A 19,309-nucleotide genomic window follows, 5' to 3' on the forward strand; every position below is an offset into this window, starting at 1 on the left:
GCTCTACCTTATGAAAGAGATCATTAGCTTTTGATCAGTTAGTGAACACAGATTAAAGTAATTAAGTAATTAGGTTAAAAATTCAACTAAATTATGGGATCAACTAGGTGGAATCATCTTAATCCTTCTACAGTTTAATTAACTTTAAAGTAACTGAATTAAAAGATGCATAGCCAAGAAGTCCATTTTTGCATTAACAAAAGTGCACCAAGTTTTAAATTCCCCTTGCCTTACTCCCCCTGCCTTTGAACTCCTCTTGCAGTTTCAGAAACCCCACTTGAAACAATAGATGTGCTTCCAGCTCATCTAAGGTAATATTTGACTATTCTTTACACCAAGGCACAAAATTTGAGAATATTTTTATTTCAATTTACCTAGAAGCTTCCCTGTTGGGTTTTTTTCCCAAAGGCCATGCTGTTCTTCACAATACAGAGGACCTAAGAAGGAGCAATAAATACTAGTTAAGTAGTTCAAACACAAAGTCACACTGATATCACTATTTTGTACTAGTATATTAAACAGCTTCAAGACATTTGGCGACAATTACCCACATTATTTAATTGTCAACATACTCTTTGGAGTAATTTTGGCCCGTGAAAATGCTTGGGCATTGTTCAAGGAAAAGCAGATCTGGTGGTTCTTACCAACATCCAATTTGGACTCGGCTAATCTCCTTTGAAGCAGAGATAAAGAATAGTGTTAATTACCTGCAGGGTTAAGGAACAGTCTCTCCACAAAATTAGTTACAAAACTTATATGCCTTGATATAAAAATCCAGTCTTCCCTACAGCATAAGTCCCAGGGGACTGAGACTCTCTCTCAGCAGACAATCAAGACAAGCAAAAGAATTGCAAAACTCACATCCTATAGCAGCCACCAATTCACTAAAAAAAATAAAAAAATCAGAAAACCAAATCCCTATCACCTAGTGACTGGAAAGTCAACTTGGGATGTTCTTTGTGTCCTGAAACAGCAGCCAGAAGATTCTGCAGCCCCAGGAGGTAAAAAACCAATGAGTACAAAGGGACACCTGGCCTTGGGCAGGATCTCTGATTCCCCTCAAACCTCCTCTTAGGAAAATAAGCAAATCCCTACAGATTATTCAAGTAAAGGAGGTTTTCCTTTAAGGCCATTGTACCAAAATGAATACCAAAAAAAACATTTGGAAAAGAAATGGGAATCTGACCCAGAATTCCAGTTTTCAGGGCATTTGGCTGAGAGAAAGCAATCCCAAACTTGAAGCTCTGCTGCCTGGACAGCTGATCCTTACTTTCAAACTCTTCACTGATGCAAAACACGGAAGCAGTCCCTGCCCCAGGCAATTTTCTGTCATCCACCCCTTGGGTGAAACTCAGGAAGTCCCCTGACTTCTTCAGTCTGGATGACTCAGGCACACAGTCTCCTCTCTTCCACCTGGTTCTTTGATCGCAAACATTCAAAATACCTTTTCAGGAAAGTGAGACACAAGACATCACTTCAGCCAAGCAAAGAAGGAATTGGGCATGAGGCTATTGTCCCCAAGAGAACAAACACACCAGCACACCCTGGTGCCAGTTTCTAAGAGCACAAAGCCAGTTTCTAAGAGCACAAAGTACTCACGAGAGTGCTCCAGGCTGCATACACATCCTTTCCATCTCTGCCCTGACAGCCTAAGATGGTAGGGAAGAGAGGCATAAGAGAGGCAGAACTGAGTGAAGAGATGCAGCTGTATATCTGCCTCATGGGGCTGCCCACCTCCAGGAGATGGCTCCCAAGTTGCTCTGCAAGCAAGATCCAGACTCGTTTCAGCTCATCCCTTTCCTGCCTTCCTTCACTCTTCTGCTCTTCAGGGATTTGCAAGCTGTTCACATGATCAATCCACTGCATGACTTTTGTTTGCCTTTGGGAGCAGTGTAACTCTCTTGCCTTGCACCCCTCTCAGTACATGTCTGTTTTTCATCCCTCACTTAGGCAGTCTCCCAGAGTTGTAGGAAATCAAAAAATTCCCATGAGGGAGTGGGCTAGGATGGGATGGCAGGTGCCCTGGAGCACAGACATGTTGAGTTGGACTACCTAGGGTGGTGAAGCAGGGACAAAACCCTTTGGTGCAGTGAGGACCCAAGCTGCGCCTTCATATCCCTAAAAACTTTGCTGCCTGGGTGTCCCTCCTCTATTTTATGGTCTTGCATAGGAGCAGCATCAGCAATAAGTAGTATCTGACCTTGCTGGCAGTGCAAACGACAGAGAGAGCAGCTGAAACAGCTCCATATTTTCACTTCTTGAATGATCTGTTGAGGTAGTGACAAAAGCTCCCTGGAGGAGAAAGAAAAGCCACCTCAGTGAAAAACCGTATTTTCAAGGTCAGTGACGAAGTTCCAGAATATTATATTACAAAAACAAAGTGAAAAAGAAAGATGTAGCAATATGCACAATTCACTCTGTGTCAACAAGGGCAAAACCTTTATTGAAATCTACAACAAGGGGGTTAATAAACTCTACAAAATGCTAGGTACGTTTCAGTTGAATGCACCATTTGAAAGTTTCAGGGGGAAATAGCATCCTGGAGGATGTTCCTGAAAAATTCCCCAAAGCAAGGAGAAAAAAAAACCTTCTGCTTAGTTACTTGTTGCATGGCCTGAACTGCTGTAACCAGCACGTTTCCTTAAGGATTACCCAAGAAGCAGCCAAGCACTGCACAAGTCTGTGTGCTAGTCTTTGTAGTTCTACGTGGCACCTAGGCTCAATCTTATTTTGAATCCAGAGATCCAGAGGAAAAAAAATGCAGTAAGTCACTTCCACAGTGCTATAGATAAGCTTTGATTAGTTTGTCTGTAGGTAACCAGCACAAATAGCATAATACAAGCATGACAGTGCTGAATCAGACAAATCATACATGTTTACATCATGAAGCACAAACCTTCATTTCTGTAGAGCATTTTTAAATAGCCTAAGTGTGATGCTTAGGAGTACAGAATTTTTTTCTTAATGACTTTTTATTGCTGTTCAAAATACAAGAAAAATCAGAGATAAAACAAGCATCCAGATATGTTTGAGAACTGTTCCCACCTTCTGAGCCAGAACTATGTAATTTGCTTTTCAAGGTACTCTAATCAGATTTCTGAGTTCAGGTTATATGAAACAATAACAGCAAACCAAATATTGTAACTATTTGCTTTGCTGAAAGAGGTTTAAGGTTGCATTGGAGATTGTAAGAAACACAATGAAGAAGAGAAAGAAAATAGTTTGTGTTTTAAAATAAACCAGGAATGGTCACAGAGCAATAAATGGAGCAAAAAGCAATATGTCAAAAAGGGGACTGAAAAAGAAATGCCAACAGAACCACACTTACACTAAATGTCCCCTTAGCACAAAGATAAAAAGCAAAGGCTGAACATGACAAGGCTGAAAATAAGTTTGACAGCCTTAGACAAGAAATGTAAGATGACCTTGGCTACACTGATTTGAGTAAGCACATGTAGACAGATGGCCAAAAGAAAAATATCTGACTACTTTCAAGTATAAAATATTCCTGGGACCGTAGAGACAATCTTGCTGTTATAAATGAGGTCTGAAGAGTCAAACTAGATGTTGCAATGTAAAAAATGCCAAACATGCTCTTCAGAAACAATCAAAAATATCACAGTGTAAACACAAAAATATCTGGCACTGGGTAGAAGATATCCAATCATCATAACAGCAATTCAGATAAAACAAAAAGTAATAGAGCTCTTGTTCCTTGCCTTTCCTTGGTACAATAGTAAAGAGGATATATTTGGATGACAGTGGAAATTTCCTCATATATCTCTTTCTGCAGTTGAATTAATGCAGAAAAATCACTTAATAGCATCGAAAGTTATCTATTAAATTTTAGAAAGAGAAATTGATTCAGAATAGAATAGATTAATTGCTAGCAATTTAGAGTGAAGGGGAAGGGTTGTGACTGGGATCTCTGCTCTAGGTATCCTCAGCTACAAGGTAAATGAACATTTTGATCTAATCTCCCCATTAAATTTTCTTAGGCCTTGCCTTGCAATGATCTCACTCGTCGGTTTTCTTAAGCAGCGCTGTAAGCTGTGCTCTCTTTGGAAACTGCAGGTGCAGAAGCTCAAGTGTTCCTTCTGTGCATGTTTCCTTGTTATGCCGGTAACACGCTCATCACCAAGTCTGTTTGGGTGTGAAAGACCCTCAGTGGCAGAGCCTTTCATGTACCCCAGGTTTTCTGCAGACAGATAGATCAGCTTCAAGACAGATGGAGATACAAACCTTATCCCATTTCCCAGAGGTGTGCAGGCTTCAAATAAATTTGAAATCGTGACTTCTATTTTTCTCCTGTCAACCAAGAACTGCAGAGGGCTTTTTGTGCTGCAGAAATATTTCACGTATGGTTTTCATCTATTAATTAGAAATCTGCAAATATGAGAGGATAATTTTTTTGATATTTTAGTTTGCAGAACTTCCCTCTACAGTAGTGAGCCCTCACAATTAATCATTCATTATACTCTGCTCATTCAGAGTCTGTGGATGATGTGCCATCATAGTTAAGAATTTTTTTCCTCAAGTGTGACTTGCATTGCTAAAAATATGCAGAAGGGAAACAAAATTAATTGATATTTCATCCTGCATGTTGTGCTTGTTCTTTTGGAAAAAAAACTAATGACTTCAGGAGTTGCATAGTGTGCAAGTATTTTAAACTTAATAAAAGCCCAACAGCATCTCAGAAATAATTTTGCTCTTTCTTTCTTAAAAACACCAGAGAATTTCTTTCAGGTTCACCCAGAAAATATCAAATAGCTTTTCAGGAGAAGATCATAACTGACTTTTAGACTGACTCTTTCCCTAGATTTACTTGCAATCCAACTTTGCATCATTCTTACGTATCAAATACATCATCAGTCCACTGTTTTATTTCTACAGTTCTGAATTAAAACTACTTTCAGTGTGTTTTCCCTTAGAAAAGCTACTTTTTGTGGTCTGAGTAAGCCTTCAAATGTATTTTGTAATTCTAGAACTATACATTAATCATTGTTGAAATTATTATGGCCAACTATAATTTTCTAATTGTAAGTGCTGTGAAAATCCATAACCTGCATATGACTAAAAGAAAATAATGTCTTCAAATGCCAAACTGCTGAAGGGTTCTTGCCAACATTCTTCACGGCCCTACCAGATGGTATGTTTTAATTTCTGTTACAGAAAATGCCCTTAAGAACTTTAAAGCACCTGGGTAAAAATTACTAGAATGTAGTAATGGTAACATGGTAAATGACCCTTGTTTTTCCCATAGCTTTTAAGACTGCAGAAAATTAACTGGGGAACAAATGCATGCCAACACCAGGAAACAGTGAGGGTGAGGACTAGTGGTAGTTAGGACATGAACAGAGATGAACACCAACCACAGAGCCTATTCCAAAAAAATAATTAAGTTAAAAGAGAAAATTCTGTACTTTGACATCTTATTCTGGTGACAAAATATATGATGGTACCATATAAACATTCTGACTGAAATATCACAAACCCAGGTTTCTGCCTCACTTTTCTTTTCAGGGGAATGAGGAGAAGAAGCAATGGAGAATGGGATGGGAAAGGGAGCAAACAGCTACAATTTCAGCTCCATGTCTGGAGCACCAAAGCATAAAAGATTTTCTGTACTGATCCGAACATAACACTTGCAGTCCAAGAGGAACAGTAGCAATGATAAAAATAAAAAACAATGCCACGCATCTGTAAGTCATATTGAATATTACTACTGCTAATTATGAATACATCTCTCATATGTATGTTGAAAACTAAAAACAAAAATTGTATTTCAGTGTTCTAGCAAACTCTCAAGGCTCTTAGAGCAAAGACTGTGAGGATTGGAAGGGGTTTGTTAGTTGAATCTCAGCAGAAAATAAACAGCCCTGCTTCTCAGCTCCAAAAGCTCTCTCCAAAACTCTGGTTTTTATATATTTTACATTAATATATTCATGAAAACATGTGTATTGTAAGTTTAAAAAATCTTGTCATTATTTTTGTATTTATTTTTATTTCTTTCATCCAGGGTCAGAACTTGCAAATAAATATACTTGTGCTTTGAATTCACAGGTTAGAATCTTGGTACTGCTCATTTTGAATCTCTGTTACTAATACATTTGAAATTACTTCTGCTCTAGAGGGGAGCCCTTTCTATAGATCAAAAGCTTGAAGAAATTTTCAAGTTATTTCAGAGGTAACAACTTCGTATCCAGCTGCCATTCTCACTCTTCTGCATTTTTGTTAGCAAATCAAGTTCAAAATACATCCAACATCATCAATTTCTCAAAACACATAGCTGTTTCTTGAAGGCATCTGAACATAAAAGCTGAATGCTGTAATCAGTGGCATAGGGTGAATGATACCACAGTGAAACTCCCAGCCTGTCTGTGACTTACATTTCTAATGGTTGGGCCAATTTCTCTATGACAAGAGGTATGAGCAATTATATCTAAGAGAAAAAAATAATTTCCCTGCATCCCATAAAATAGATTTTCAGAGCATAAATGTTATTTTGGCTACGTTTTGTTTTAAGGGCTGCAGTCAGACTTTGATATGATGAATGGTTTTGTCTGGCACAATTTTTTTTTTTAAATGACCTGTTAAAACAAAGTATTGTTATTTAATACAAAACATCACTCTTCAGGGCATGGGCCAACCAAGTCACTTTAAATAGGAATAAGTGCTCACAATCAGATTTATGTTTTCTTCAGCTAAAAATCCAGATCCTGCTCTTTGCTCAAGAGAATGTATCAAATGGAGACATCACAAGTAAATACCTGTCTTTTAGGCAAATGTGTGATAGGTTTGTCAAAATTCATATGTTTAGTTTAGATTAACTTCTTTCTAGCATAATTGAAGCAATGAAATCTGGGGTGGGATTAACTTATGCATTTATATGCATTTAATTGTCACTACTGAATCAATGTTGCAATTTTTACTAGAATGAGACTAAGGTCGCGTGACGTATCTCCTTTATACAGCTCATACTTTTGTAACAATCCAGATCTAAATTAGAAAACCAAAGCTATGTTAAATTTTACCTCTTACATCAATGAAACAATTGAAAAATTATGCTTTGCTGCCACATTAATTCCATTCTCCATGATATTTCCTGGAAGCATTAATGCACCTCATCTCCTTGTAAGTCCTGCAGGGCCACTTGTACCTAAGTGGATCCTCTTTTGATCTGCTTGAGAGGAGAAATGTAGAGAATTCCATGAAGAGAATTATATATTGAACTCCTGAATAAAATAACATGAAGATTAAATAAATATATACATTTTAAAAAATTAATACATGTATTTATTTACATACATCTAGATGTAGGTATGCCTCAAAATATATTGTATTAATATATGGGTACTTAGAAAGCAGGAAGAATGCATTTATTGAAAGTCAATTAAGTTTTTCAATAATTATTAAAAATCACAGTAAGTAAGTAAATGGTGCATACTTTAAACAACCTCTTTTAGGAATCATCAGAATTTTGAGTTACAACTCTAGTGATACCCACAACGTACAATATCTCTTCCTACAGCATCTGAAGGGCATAATACTGTAAAAATAGGTAAAATAACATGGAAAATAGAGCTCAATTGAAAAAAAAATGACCACCTAATAACATTTTTCAGGTGGATACACAATAAACTAAACCACTTCATCTGCCAGATTTACACAAAATGTGGTAATTAAAATCTGTGCTAATCATGTGGGAGAAAATTGACTGCTTCACATACACACAGCCCTTACATGTAAACACAGCCTGCTCTCCATAATATTCCATGGAGAAAACTGAGCTGTTGAAAAGATTCATTTTTTAGTGAATATTTACAACTTAAAATGAGGGCAAGGAGAGTCTTAAGAATTGGACTGACTCCATTTGCACCATCAGAGGCTTTACATCAATCCTCTGTTTCTTAAAATTTCATTTTGCAAACCTCTGAACAGACCAGAATGTGACATTTACTTGAACCATCTAAGTGACTCTTCAATGAGTCATTCTGCAAATTACTTTTTCCTTCAGCCTCTCTAGGATACAGAGCCCTAAGTTCCAGAAGTGAAATACAAGGGAATAATCAGCTGCATTTCCCATCATTATGATGCTGACCTTCCCTGCACTTTCGAAGAGAGATCTGATTCAGTGATTCCAGCTCTGTTTTACTGAGCATTCAGTCAGTGCAATACACTAAAATGTATTTCCTCTCGTAAGAAATTAGTCCATTTTTTCTGTTTTCCAAAGTTATATAGTATTCAGTTGCTTATTTTTAGCACTTAATACTGGAACAAAGAGAAAATGAACCATACAGTGCTACCAAGGACCAAAGTGTCTCCATCCACTCAGGAAATACAGCAGATGTACTCTACTGTCATCCTTTGCCTCGTAGGACATACTTTCACTTATTCATTCACCAGAATTAAAGGTTATTAATCTTTTTTTTTTCCCCATCACCTGTATCTTACTGGATAAAAAGTATTCCTTTGAAGATAGAAGAAAAATTTCCTCTCTGCGGTCAGGACCATGCAATTATGTATATTTAATATCTAAATTCTTAGATTTTTCCTAATTTTTAATACTCCAAAAAAGAAGAAAGACATCTGTAACATTAATATCTGTTATTCACCTTTAAAACAAAAATTCTCATTCATTAAATCCATATAAACACAGATGATAAATTGAAGATACATTTAAAAAAGTTTTAAAGAAATAATATTTTCTATTGATTTTTTTTCTAATACAAAAGATTTTCTTTTTACCCAATAAGCACCTACAAAACCCACCTCCAACTTTCTTATCTTTTTTATATTTACCTCTTCTTCTTCCCAGCCTTTTCTCTTTTCTTTTGTCTTCTACTCTTTTGGGATAAATTTTACTGATCAGATTCTGCTTTGATTTAAACTTTGGGTGGCCTTGCCACCTTTTAATCAGGATAGAGAGAATGAGCATCACAATTCCAAGAATTCTGCTGGGAACGGTCTGCAGTGCAAAGTGACTTGCACTGAATAAAATCCAGCTTCTGGAGAAGTGAAAGGTGTTGCAAAATCATCCTTTTTTCTTCACGCAGCAGTAGTAGATTTTACACTGAAAATCAGCAGAAAATAGCTCATGTCCTTTGGACTGGATGCAGCAATCATTCAGACATCTGCTTAACCTTAAGCACACAGTTATTCAACATAGTACTTTACCTAAATTGATTCCTCGCTGTCCTACTCTTGCATAAATATTCTCAGCTACTTGAGATGAATTCCAAGTGCACGAATCAATACTGCCTGTGATTCCATGTACTAAACTTTTTGGGAGCTCTCATTATTTGCCACACTCTAAAAGCAAAATTACAAAATGAAACAACTTGCCATTTTATATTGATACCTATGAATCAATACACTTTAATTATAAAGTTATACATTTTAATTTAATTGATTATACACTTTAATTATAGTTGCTTTAGGGTTTTAATCATTCAAGTCAACACATACAGTCTTAGTTGTTACACACATTTTGCATATTTCATTTATTGATGGTTCAAATTAGCACTAAGGGAAAGTCTTCCTCAGTACTCTATGAATTTCAGAGTATTCATAGCAGAAATGACCTGAAGTGCTAAATGTGTCATTGTTAAATCCTTTGTGCCTTCATGCATTGTGCCTATACCTGAAAAACCAGCATGGTGCTTCTTCATGGAGGAGGTTTCAGTCAATTCTCAAGTGGGAAAAAGAGGTGGCACCATAACACTTTCCATTCTTTTTCTCTCTAGCGTAGGGACAGAAAAAGTTCTGGCTAGAAAGAAATGCATTCTGCCAGTTTTTGTCAGCATTGAATTATATACTGAAAATGCTTTTATCTTCACAGCAAAATATCACCTTTGGTTTCCTTTCTAATATCCAGCAAGAAGCACTCTGGTCACCTAGGGATCAAATCAAGAAGCTTCTTTTTCCAGAAAGTAAACTAAAGCTGGTTGTAGACCATGCAAAGCTTAAAAATAGTCAGATAAAACAAGAATTTCAAAACGTCAAGCCTAAGGTTTCTCTTGATCCTGGCTTTATGTCAGCTTTGTCTGCTAGACCCTGTACATTTTGTTGCAAATCCTTCCATTTCCTTTGATCCACACCTCTCTCTATTCAGCTGGAAATCAGAGATCTATTTGACCTGGTGTTACAGTGAACAAGTCAACAAAAGGAGCTCTGTTTCCCCAGGTAAAATCCTCAGTCTAAATCCCAGCTCTGGTAGAAGGTAGGATTACACCTCTGCTATGATTATCTTTCCCTTGTCACAGAAGAAATCCTGCAAACAATGGTTCCATGTCTTCAAGTCCTTCCAAATACTTCAAACTGTGTACAAACTTACTTCCTTTATTACCTTTTGTGTAACGTTATTTCCAGTTAGTGAACGGCAATCCAGACGCACTCAATATGCAATTTTGCATTATTTAACATAAATTTTACTAGCAGGGCATAGTAGCACAAAGGTGTCCTCAAAGGTTAGGGCTCTCTCCTCTCTATTGCAGCCCTGAGACTGTAGTAGCAAGGAATAAAATACAGCAGAAGTCTTTTGAATCCAAAGTCTTAGAGAGTAGGTGAGAGCAAACATCTGATGCAACAAGGAAAAGGTCAGAGACCTTTGTGCTTTGAGCTGTGCTGCTCCCAAAGGTCTAAACTGCATTCACTTTGAAACTGAACTGTGTGGTCAGTCCTGAAAGCAACTGTGCTGCAAAGTGTGAGGGTAGTCCAGACAATTTTAGATTTGCTAGGCTGAGTGGCTGAGAGTCTTACCATTTATTTTTCCTAAAATCTCCAGGTTATGGCTGCTCAAGACTGCCAAAGCAAAAGCTGTGAGATTCACTTTTTCTTCTCTTTTGCTATGCCATGAGAAAAGTTAAATATGCAATGAGAGAAAATCTGGTACTCCATCTAAAGTCCAATAAAAGACACAATAAATGTTTTAACATACACCTTTCCTCTCCAAAAGACCTTTACTGTAAAACTAGTATTATAAGTCTCTCTCAAAAATAGAGCAGTTCTTTATCCACACTGCTACATTTGCTTGAGAAAATGTGTTTTTACTCAGTCCCAACACAAGGCAGTCCAAGTAGCAGACACTTTGCATCCCTAGTGTAGCAGTTGAGACAGGCTGAGTCCAAATAAGTAAGATAGTAGTTCCTCTTCTCTTAACACTTCAGTTGTACCTGTGAGGTATGAAATAAATCTGAAACCTTTTCAGCAGATTATGAACAGAATCAGGATTTTCCAAATTAACACAAGATATTGGGTTTTTTTCCCAACAGAGAAAAAAAAAATCTTACTAAAAAATGAAATGCTTTCTTTCTGTTCAAATAATAACTAAAGACTTCAGAGATTACAAAACTTGTTATTATACTGAGTGCATCATACTGAGTCCCAGGGAATTGAAACTGGCTGTAAAAGAGATCTGAAGAAGATGACACAGTTTAAGGTGAATGCATTTATAAAGCTTGCGAAAAATAGCACCCTGTTTCCTTCACCTCAAGAAAACACTGAAAATAATTATTTGAGACTGTTAGAACAAGGTTCCCTCAGTTTCACCAGGACTTACAAATTCTAGAGATTTAGGTGTCGAAATGCCAGCAGGAATGTTTGTAAGTTTATTAATACTGAGATTGAAACCAAGTAGGAACACCATAAGCCATCTACATCATGAGAGAAATCTTACCCTAAATTCCCCCCCTGTTTGTAGTCAATACCTCTCTAAGCTTGATTCATTACAACAGAACACTTGCACAAGAACCAGCGGGGGGGTAATGATGCAACAAAATATCTGAGTGCAGTGTTGTTATCTATGCAAGCTCAGAGACAAAAACCTAAAATGTATAGAAGGTCAGGCCACAAGAACCTTAATCAAGTTTTCCAACTCTTCTCTGCAGTATGTTTTATTTATGTAACATATGCTTGAGGTGACAGAGAAAGTCCTACTCTGATAATTGTCTAATGGTATGGGAGTGCTTCCAAGAAGATCAGATCTCTGCTCCTCTCTGTCCTGTGAAAGGTCAGCAGCGTCTCTCAGCAACTTATCTTTTTCGCTCCCTTATTTAGTGAAAAATGGTCAACATGAAAATGAAACATATTTAATTCACAAATAGACTTACTTTGAAGTTTGACCTGAATAATCTTTTAAGTTTGGTTCATCTGCCAAGAAATAAAAACAATTATTCATACAGCTCTACTGTTGTCACCCTAATGCATGATTAATTTTCCAAAAATGTAAAACAAGTATTTTTTCCCCCGGATCTGAAGAACTGACATAACCTCCACATTTCATGAGAAACATGCATGTCTTTGAATCCTGAATGGTTCCCAGGATAATAAGTTACATCTGTTTTACACAGTGACTAAGCCTTATAAATAACAGAGCTTCAGCCCAGTGAAGCAACCCAAGTGTCAGTTACCAGAACAATCTTCAGACAATAGTCACCACTAAGGATAAAAGCTCTTGTGCTGGCAAAAACAACTCAAAACACCACTGAGGAATGTAGAGAGACACTTACCAAGTGAAGTTCCTGCTTACTTATGCATGTAGTAGGGAATGTTCTACTTTGCAGATATCTGAACAGGGCAATTTAGCAACATGAATAAGCACCCCAGTGCCAAACAAGCACAAAAACAAAACAGAGCAAGAACACTGTTGCATTAGGACTATGTCAAATCCAGGCTAATTAGCCTTGCTATGAGCAGAGCTAATTTACTCTGGAAGAACACTAAATTGCTTCTGGACCCCACTGGGGCTTGTGCAGCACACTTGGCAGCCCATGGCGCTACCTGGACATGCCAGCTCATACAGATCTTGGCTCAGGGATCACTTACAGGAGCACAGTTCTCAGCCCTCTCCTGTGATTCAGCAGAGCTTTCATAAGTCATTTTGTTAACACCACTTCATGGCCCTGGAGGTAGACTAGAGAAGATATCCTGCAGAGAGAAGCTCTGGCCTCACGAAAGGGAGAGGTGAGCTACCCTCCAATTTGAATAGGGCCAGTCTTTCCCTTTCCTTGGTGTGAGTCCTGAGCTGTTCCACTGAACATCAGCTACTTTTATAATCATAGGACTTTACCTGAGAGTTCACTCCAGGTGGAATTTTCTGTTTAATGTGTATGGATCATCTCAGCTACATCTGAAGTCCTCTGACCCCCAGGGTTAAGATTCCATGACATCCATTTCATTTTTGGAACATAGCAAGACTGGTTTTGAGACAGGAAAGAAAAGGATAATTCTTCAAAGAAACTACAAGTCAAAGGTAGATGAGGAGAATGTAAATGCTGCCCTGGCTGAAATAAAGCTGGGACAGTTTGAGCTGGCATCTGTAGTTTTCAAAAAAGTTCCAGAATAACCACAAACAGTGGTAATCCTTACTGCGCTTCCTTGAACTTTGAACATTAATCAGCAAACTATAATTTGCACTGATACTCTTTAATTTTCTTTCTGTACTATATATTTTTATATATTACCTTATAGTGCTTATGGACAGAATGGTCCTTTGTATTTAACCTATTTTTTTAACTATTGAGGCTTTGTGTTTATGGAATAAAGGCCAAAAGCTAAGAATACTTCATTTTCTCCTCTTGCTTGCTTGATTGTATATTTTATATTTGCATGCTTCAACTGCCAAAATATATTTAGGTCTCCCAGACCATCCCCGGTTTTTCTCATCAGTAATTTTTTTTTTTTTTTTTTTTTTTTTTTTTTTTTTTTTTTTTTTTGCATTAGGTCTTTCATCAATCTTCCCCTGAGTCATAAATTTGAGTCTTTTTCTGTGGTTTAAAATTGCCATGGAAGGCCCAGCCTTTGTACCTGTACTGCTTAACACCAGAGCATACTCCAGTTTCTTCTAACCCCTTTTCTGATGCCAAAGAAGTCTTCTGACCTCCCATTTTATCTTCAAAAAACAATTATTCTAGCAGATACTTAATGAATCATCTTACACAAAGATTTTTGCTATGAACTTTGCTTTCATTGTACACTTACGTAGTAGGGGGAAAGCAACTTAGCCCTTCTGATACAAAGAAAATTTTTGAAATCACAAAAAATTGTCTTTGAGGCAAGGTTGCTGGTGCCAGGAGAAGAAGTACTGATAAATAAAAGCAGGCAAAATTGAAAGGTTATTTAATGTGGTTATTTTTATGTGTTTTATCATGGTTTGTTTCTCCATACTTCCCAGTCAAGTTTGAACAATGCTCCCCCATCCCTTTTACCCCAGCATTCTGTTTGTTCCACCATGGCTGTCTTGGGCCTTTACCACACACATGTTCCCATCACTCCAGCCTGACCTCTACTTCATTCTCTTTACCCCAAACAGTTTTTTTCAGCATCCTTCTTGGTACAACTTGAAGTCACATGTTCTTCAATCCACAATAATAACAGTAACTCTAAATCTTTGTTTTGTTCACTGATGCACAGAAAGAACATCTCTTTCCTCCTGCCTGAGTGGTTCAAGATTTACTCAGATAAATAGCCACTTTCAAATGTTAGAGCTGTAGTAGAAAAGTAAGATATTTTTTATTGCTCTGCTCAAGAACCCTTAGTACCTGGGATATTATTCCACATGGTTCCCTTTGGTTGTGTTCAGATGTAATGCTGGAGACTAATAATTCAGATTATCATCTCTTCCCAATTCTGAGCAATTTATCCATTCCTAACAATCTCGCTACAGGCTTTTCCAGATATGAAAACCTCACAAAGGAATTTTTAACAGATGGGTATGATTTTGGCTGTAAGAACTATTCATATATTATTAAAGTACAAGCTAAATTTGTTTAAAGCTTATAAGGCACAGTAGTGAGGTCCAGGCTCACACATAGCTCCCCAAGCTAGTTCCCCCAACTCTGTCTCTCAGGCTCCCTGATTCAGGGCCAGACAACTGCGCTGTGCCCAAGCTGGCCACAAGCCAAGCCCCCAGAGAGAGCAGACGTGCTCAGGGCCCTGGTTGTGTCTTTCAGTGGCTTTATGCCTATTTATTACATGTGAAATACTGTGGGGTTCCATAGGCAGGGAGCTGTGCGCAAAAGGCTTTTGTTTAACTTGATTTGTTCAGCCTTCATATCCTAGAGGCTTTTAATGTTCCTGTGCCATGAAGAAATGTGAGCTAAACATATCTGCTGCCTTAGAATTCTAAAATTTCTACAAATGGAGATGGAAATTCAATTATTTATTATTACTTATCAGCTATAGAAATAAAAATATCCTCTTAGATGTTCATTTTCTCATCATAGCCATTGAACACAACACAAATTAGAGCTAAAGCACCACCTAGTGACAAGCTGCTGGAAGTTAATTTAGCATGCATGAAAAAGCTTCTTTTTTCTCCTGAAATTTTAGTGAAACTTAAGGAAATCAGAGGTTTACTGAGAGCCATAAAAACCTTTCTGGTAATAAGAACAATAAATATACTGAAAATAAATATATAAGCTCTTTATTCTATTTCTTTTCCATGTTTACAGTAATTCTACTGCTCACACTAGTCCATCCTGCCAATTTTAAAGTTTTAGACTCTTTGAAGTCCAAAGTTTTGGATTGTGTATAGATGTTTTATTAACTGCTCATCCTAGTTTTTCCAACAAATAGAGTTCAGAAAACTAGTTGCATTCAGACAATATTATAGCATAAAATCATCTGCCAAAACAGCCAAATCCTAGGATGCCCAGAAAAGAGGAGCAGCTCCTTTGTCCTTCTCCTTCTACACTTTCACTCTGTCCCCCTCGGGATGACACTGCTCCTCCCTCCTTCCCCAGTGACACTGAGTGATATGTGGAGTTATGATATGACTTGTTCCCTACTCAACGTGTTGGGCACAAGGTCGAAACCAAAATGCTCATGCCTAAAGTTCTTAAATAGCGAACCATGAAAGAAAAATGGAATGACAGCACAGAAACATAGAAGCTTCAGATATATTATGTATGGTGTTTCCTCAAGAAGCACATTTCCCTTAGCAGCATTCAACCAACAGGAATCATTCAAAAATGATGCTGTACTAGGGACGGGCAACAGAGAAAACTTCAGGAAGGTTTCTGGGTGTATTGGATGATGCCAAATAACATCCCAGAACAGATATTTGTTTAAGTCTCCTGTGACAATTAAAACCATACCATTCTCCAAATCCCTGTACATGATTCTAGGGATGAAATTAAGCAAAGAGGTTATTGGGAGACAAAATCTACCAGATGGTACCGTCAGTGGAAATGGAGTGAAAGTGCAGATATGAGCCTGACAATTGAATCTGTATCTCAATGTAGAGTAACAAATCACAGCAGAGTTGTGTGATAATAAGCTCAGGTCAGAGCACAGCACAATCATGTCAGGGCAATGCTGAACTTCAGATAATTCCACACTTCCTAGCACAGAAAGGCATCCTGTATCATACATGATTTAATTTTCGGGTCCTGGGGTACAATTCTGTGGACCTGGAAAGGATATCTAGGTGTTCCATCATATTTTCAGTTCCACACATCCAGATGCATATTTATTGTTTAGCCTGGTCTTCCTTCAAATTGCATTGATTCTTGGTTTTTTGTTCCAACTCACTTTGATTTAGTTAAAAATAAAAGATCAACTCCCTTTAAACTTTTGCAGGCCCTGTGCATGCAGTCCTCTTCCTTTGGTATCATTGTTCCCCCACAAATTAACCAGCTAACAAAAATATGGGAACTGACTCAGTATTTGCTAACATCACAATGTGATGGGGAAAGAGTATCAGAAACATGAAGATTAACTGCAGAAATTAAAAAAAAAAAAAAAAAAAAAAAAACCCAGCCAAATAAACAAAAGCAAAACAAAACCAAAATCCATCAATACCAAGGAAACCCCAAACTCTACTGCATAAGACATGAAAAAAGTTTTGTAGCATACAACAATCCACAGCAATTCTAACACATACATATCTATAATGTGATTTACAAGACAAAGACCACAGGAAAAACAATCAGTTTACTACTCCAGGAAATCCTTCACTATAAACAGGTAGTATTGCATAGCTGCTTTAATTGCTTAGAGGCAAATTAATGTTGCCTCCTATTTTAAGTAGAAATGCAATTTGAATGTATTTAAATGTATATATTTCACTTTTAAAAAAGCACCTAGGAATACTTTTTCAAAGAATCCTCCATACATACAGGAAATTAGGCAGAGAATTAGAATTCACAGTTCTCCTACTCTGAGGAATGCCATTGTGAATTATTTTAATTCCATACAGTTTGCTGGTTTCCAGTATCAGAAATTCATTTTTCATTATAGCAGAATAATAATTTTCCACAGAACAAATTAAACTTACACAAGGAGCTTATACCAAACTGTTCCATTCCCCTCTGCTGGGAAAGCAGAGGAAATGGACTTACTAGGTGATCTCTCTAGATCTTCATTGCAAGGATTTTGAATCCTCCCAGCAGGAAGAAATGAGAGGCTTCATGTCTTCTTGTTCACAGCTCAGGTCACTTTAATGAAGTCATGCTTCAAACTCAGACATTAGGCAAAGCACCAGCAGTGGTAGGAAACACTGCATTGCCAGTTTAATGGGAAACTGGGTTTTTTGCTTTGCAATTCTATTTTAATGATAACAGAGAAAGCTGTTAGAAGTTATAATTTGAGTCCACTTGAGCAGCAAAAGAATATGCCTTTACTTTATGCTTAACTAACTGTTCTCCAGGCTGTCACAGCACATATGAAGTGCTTCATCTGTACTTGAACAAGTTTGAAAATTTCTGGGATCAGGGATCTTGTTTGTACAAAAAAATCAGGCAAGATTAATGTTGCCATTCAATACATCAACAATGGCACTTGCCCCTACCAAAATTTCTACATCTCTAAGTAAGATTATGAGATTTATTGACTTGCAGGAAAACCAGAAACACTTGCCATTAATCAGAATAACAGCTAAAGCACTGATGTTTATCTTCTGTTCCAACATGAACAGAGGAAGATTTAAAATATAAGATCAGGCTTTTCTTTAATGATATTGAGATAGGTTTTTTGGTTGTCAGCTTTTTAAAAATCACTTTTCCCCAGGGAGGGAGATTAGAAGGGAGAATAAACAAAGGTCATGAACTGCCTCTCATTTAGTGCAAGTCACCTATTGATACCAGAAAGCCCAAGCAATATAACACTTAATAACACCAATATACTTCTATCTATGAGTCTAAAGGTCTCAAAGAATTATATATCTCACTGGTATAACCCACAAAAAGATCAGAAATTCCCTCATATAGTTAATCTTAAACAAAGTCATAAGGACTTCATATAGCCACCACAAACTCCTGCATTCTCCTCATACCTATTCCTGGTACTCACTTTTAGCCATCAGGAATTTATTACAGATGGACTGACAAATAATACAAAATGTCATTGAAGGATATCTGCTCTAGGTGAAAATATATTGCAATAAGGTATTTATCTGGTCAAGAGCTACCCATGAAGGATGTCTGCAGTCATTGAGATCACTTGTCTTTTCCACAGGAACAGCTGAGTTTCCTTTGGCATATTGCTGTCACCTGGAATGCCTCTGAGAAACAAAACACGGAGCTCCAGAAGACTACAGAGCACTGCTGACTGCCATTCCTCTACAACCTGAAAAGTTGTAGCAGAAAAAACAAACAAACAAACAAACAAAAGGGAGGGAAGGGGGGAAAAAAGAAAATAAAAGAAAAGAATAACACACTTTTTGTGCATTAGAAAAAGCTGACAAGATTATTATGAGAAAGTATTAAAGGTTGTCAGATTGACATTGCATATACTCTTTAGTCTACACAGCTTGAGTGTTGGAGACAAGTATTTTGGATGGTCTCCTGATGATTCTTATTTAGAATCAGCCTCTGCTTTCCTACTGAAGCAATTCCTTTTTTTTCTTCAGCAACTCTTTTCCAGCTGTCTTCATTCCTTCCCCATGAGGACAAAACCAGCTGAATGCCAAGAGTCTTTCTCTTTTTTCCCCTGTTTTCTATTTTTTCCTTCTCAGTCCCTTATTTAAGTCTCTAGGTTTTTGACACCAAGTCTGAGGTTTGCTGTTATTTTAAACCAGCTGCAGATTAAACAGAGCATGAAGAGACATCAGCCCCCATCCATATCTCTTGTTCTGCTTCTGCAGTGTTGGCAAAAATCCCAGCACAGTGACGTGCCTTCCCTCTCAACCTTGATCCAATTCCCCCAACACACACCAGGCTTTTCCTGTTGGCTCTCTGAACAGCCGGGTCCTGCACTCAGGACTCCCAGTGTGTGACACCTTCAGCATTGTGCACCCACTGACTCAAGCCCCCGTCACCAGGAGTCCACTACAGGGCAGAGGGAAGGCAGCACCTCTTCCCTCAGATAT

The sequence above is a fragment of the Anomalospiza imberbis genome, chromosome 4, assembly GCF_031753505.1.
Source record: "Anomalospiza imberbis isolate Cuckoo-Finch-1a 21T00152 chromosome 4, ASM3175350v1, whole genome shotgun sequence".
Lineage (NCBI taxonomy): Eukaryota > Metazoa > Chordata > Aves > Passeriformes > Viduidae > Anomalospiza > Anomalospiza imberbis.